Consider the following 4,889-nt stretch of genomic DNA (forward strand, 5'->3'; position numbering starts at 1 on the left):
TTCTTCTCTCTTTATAAAGTAATGATTCAGCAGCATTGGGAGAATCTAAAAATTCTTTTATTTGTGGAATTACATCAACTTGTATAAATGTCCCGACGAAAGTTTCTTTTTTTTGAGGTCCGCAAGCCCCACAACTACATGCCACAGTGACTTTTTTCCCATTCCCGATATGTTTATAACATTTCTCACAATATAAACTATATTTCAAATTGGAATCATCTCTTCCTAGCATTCTCCATAAGGCTGCTTTACTTGTGGGGATATTTATATTTACATACGTTTCTTTTAATAGTTGTAACCGCATAATGAGCTGTTCGTATGGGTTATTGAAACGCACTGCATATGTTAATTCCAAGAGCAGGTGATCCATCGCTGATAGTTCACCACGGTCTCTTAACGGTCCTCGCATACCATCCCTTCCTTGGATTCCTTGAAACATTGGGCGTTGTGCCCTTTCGTCTCCAATGTCTTCTGCTTCTGATTCACTGGTTTCTAATTCTGATTCACTATTACTTCTTTCACTATCATTAGAATCAGTACCTTCATCACCATCTTCATTATTATTATCATCACTGCTACTGCTATATTGTTCATCAACCACAGGGTTTTCTAATTCTTCGTTCCCGTATTCTTCTTCTGATCTTTCTTCTTCACCGTTTTCAAAAGATTCTTCGCTTTCACTATTAGTCTCCTCTACTCCTTCCATCTCCTGTCCATCTTCTGCTTCAAAACTATTATGCAATTCCTCATCTGTTAATTCTCCGTCAGAGATTTCATCGTCATGACTAACATGTTCTTCTAAATCTTCCATATCTTCATCACCTTCAACGCTGTTAGATATTTCTTCTTCTGTTTCTACCGATGACACGCCGTTCTCTTCTAGTACATCACTTAATTCATCTCTTTCTCTCTCATTTTCATTTAAATTTATTGATACTCGAGGGTTTGGACTGCTGTTCCTTTGAACATTATTTTCTACTACTATACTTTCACTCTCTCTAACATTCTCATCATTCAAACCTGACAGCCGTTTAGAACAACAAGCATGCAAAGTCTGTACATTATTTTCAACTGATATACTTTCACTCTCTCTCTCATTCTTATCATTCAAACTTGAAAACTGATTAGAACTACTCGCTTGCGTAGTCTCGCTTTCCAATTTTTCTTCCATCCTTTTTCTGTCCCTGAATCTGCAAAAAATATACGCACATAGAGCAAATATTAAAAAAAATTTAACTGGTCAAATGAAAGATTCTAGTATTTCATCAATCAAAAGAAGTTTACAGCAATGTAAAAATAAATTTGACATGTACGATTAATTGTCAGCTTATACTAAAAGTATAATGGAGAAACTGTAAATATATATGTATATGTAAGGTTTCTGAAAATGGTAGTTATTGTAATTTTTATCACAGACTTACTATAAACTTATATTGTAGCCTCATTTTAAGCTTTTTATAATCTTATAAAATTACAGTGTTAGCTTTAACACAATAATTAAAGTCAGTATATATCGAAAGGTTACATTGTAACCTAGTGTCAACAAAAAACATTTACGTTCTAGGAACGTTTCTCAATCGTGAATTCCTTTTTGCTTACGGAGTAATCGAACAGACTTTACATCTGGATCCTAGCAGCACATCCCAACAGCATTGTATATGCTGAAATTTTAATCTTCTGAAAATTGCTTATTTTTATGTAAGAAGCCATTTTAAAAAAATTGCAAGAGGATACAAGGCGCAGAAAGCAGTACTTTTAATTTTTTGTTACGGATTTTCCAGAAATCCTAGAATATAAAATAAATCATTATTGAAAAAAAATAAAAATCACTTTTGCAAATTTTTTTACCGACTTCTAACACTAAAATAAATAATTAGCAAAAGAAAAAAGATTGCTTTCGAGGCTGGAAATTATAATTTAATTTAAATACCGGAATTTTTAGAAAATCGGTGAAAAAAACAAAATTACTGCTTTCCCCGCCTTGGATCCTTTTGCGATTTTTTAATGGCTTTTGTTATTAAAATAAAGTATTACCAAGTGAAAAACAGCTTCCGAGGCGTGAAAAATTGTTTTAGTTAAATTTCAGGGAATTTTGGAAAATCCGAGACAAAAAATCTATATCACTGCTTTGCTCGACTTGGATCCTTTCGAAATTCTTTTTAAAAGTCTTTTAACATTAAAATAAGTAATTAGTAAAAGTTAGAATTTTAGTTGAAACAACGTTGGTAATTACAGTTTAATCAAATCTGTGATGTCCACTCGTAAATTGGACAAAGTTTGATGAAAATTTTTTCTACAACTTGAAACAGATCAATTAAAATATTATAAAAACATGCCTCTACTGAACTCAAGTATTAAACGATAAATACATGTAATTATTTCATGAAATCCCTCAAACATTTTTTAAGCTCATATAAATGTATTAAAATTCAAACTCAAAAGATTTAAATAATAATTTTTTCAAATATTTTAATGGCCATTCTTATGTTTTTAAAAATTGTTAGTATTCATCCGAAAAAATGATATATATATTGTCGGGATGTTTCTATAATATCCTAGGATATCTAGTAATATGAGCAGAGATGTTAAAAATGGGTCTCAAAACCTATTTAAAATGCTAAATACTAAATAGTATCACAAAAAGTATTTCAAATATAAAATATAAAATAGTTTTCAAAAAGTTATTTCAAATGCAAAATAGAAAATACGCATTTTCAAAATGGTTTTACAAAATAAAATGCTTTTTTTAAATGAACTTTATTTTTACGTAACTTTTTGACTTTTGCATAAAATAAGATTGTATCCCTTATGAAACTGTTTTATATATTATTCTATTAATTTGACTTTATACAATAAACTACTTTTTTTAAAAAATTGTAAGAAAACTTTGTCAGCAATTAAATAAAATATCTCATTTTCGAATGCTTGATGTGAAATCCTATGTAAATATTGAAACTTTGAACCGGAAAATTTCCGTTTTTAGTAGGGGAGAGTCTCCAGTTGTGAGACAGTCAATTTTTTTTAACATGCAATATTAAAAAGCCGATTGGTTTATATGAAAACATTTCTTTTTATATGAGCCAACTTTTTCGTGTACGCCGAAGCGGATATATAAACTGTTTCTGTTAAATACCAACACTGTGTGTGATAATCGACTAAAAAGCGTTTTTTCAATAAATGCAAAGTACTTTTTTCCCATGTTAATTAATTGGAAAAGGTAAATGTAATGCATTTTCTTTTAGTGTTTTCCTTATATTTTGTGATGCAATATTGCATTGTTCCAATCTACGGTTGAAAATAATTTAATTTTCCTTTTTCAAAATAGCGCCAATTTCTGGGTGTGAGACACAGCATATCACCAGTTGTGAGACGGTGTCAACACCCATCTGGGCAGCATAAAAAATACGACTTTGCAAGCATGTCAAGTGGAAGAAAGTCAATTGATTCAGAAGAAATCAATTTTAATGCTCTTGTTGAAGCTATTAAATTGTGTTTATTTGATAGTCATATTTTGGCGAATAAATATTATTATTTAGTATATAATAATATATATTATTAATATATTTAATATTTTCTACTAAACATAACGTTTTATGTCAAACTTATTAAATTTTAGCAATTTTTAATTAGTGTCTCACAACTGGAGACATTTTTTTTTCTGAAAAAAGCGATGTGCTCGGAAAATGTATCGTAAAATTTTTTGAGTTCATCGAAACACTATACTTTCTTTTAATAAAAGTTGCGTATTTCTGTTACCTTTTGAACGGTGTATTTTATTTACAATTTCGTCTACCCGTTTACAATTTAGGGGTCAAAAATGAAACCCGTCTTACAACTGGAGACTCTCCCCTATGTAAAAATGAATATTTTCCCATAAAGTTTGGTAAAATTTAAAAGAAAATGAATTAGCCGAAGAATCTCCTTAAGGTACTACTACACTTTAGAAGGCTCTTAAAAGAATAAAGTAAAAAATTTTTTTTCTTAGGTCTTTTATTATAAATATGAAAAAAACTTTTTTGCCTATATTAGTACATATTTGGAGAATAAAAATAATGGTTTGTTTTTAATTTTTATTTAATATCATAATCTGCAGACAGCATTCAGATCGAAACTCCAAAAAGTTAGTTGTCCAATTGCGGACAGTTTATCTCAAGATTGACAAATCGGAAACAAAAAATCCAAATTGCTTTTTAAAAAGGAAGGTGTCTTGCATAGAAATCTACCACCAATAATGAAAAATCGACTAAAATAAAAAAAAGCAGATGTTTAAATAATTTTTGTCAAAATACACTATGTTTTTCAGTATTTTTCTAGTCTGCAAAAATGTTTTTTTGAATTTTTTGAACATTTTCTGGTAAATTCTCACACAGGACATGCTAACAAACAAAACGAGTTATCATTTATTAAAATCGGTTCAGTAGATTCAGAGATAAACTGTCCGCAATTTGAGAAAACGTTATTTTGAGAAAAACGCGTTTAAACTTATATATGTATCGTTAGAGGCCATCTATAAATTACCTAAAATTCTTTTGCAAATTGAAACCCCACCATTTTTTTTATTTCAGACACTGTTACATACATTAGCACCAATGTTTCTTCTGGTCGTAACAAAAAGCTGGACCCCACCATCCCCTTAAAGACTTACTTAATTTGTCAATGACTTTTTTTATTAATTGAATATTTTTTGAAAAATTTACTTTTATTTTTTACAATTGATTATAAATACCACTGTGTGACAAAATAAAAAAAGTTGCCAGCACTTTTATAGAGACCTAGTACAAGTCGTAGGTCTAGTAAAACTATGAACAATGATGTGTGAGAAATTCCCCCAACACCCCCAAAATTTAATTTTAGGGACAAAAAACCGTTTTTTGTGTTTTTATGTAGAG

Source organism: Leptopilina heterotoma, unplaced genomic scaffold, assembly GCF_015476425.1.
Source record: "Leptopilina heterotoma isolate Lh14 unplaced genomic scaffold, ASM1547642v1 Lhet_186, whole genome shotgun sequence".
Taxonomy (NCBI): Eukaryota; Metazoa; Arthropoda; class Insecta; order Hymenoptera; family Figitidae; genus Leptopilina; species Leptopilina heterotoma.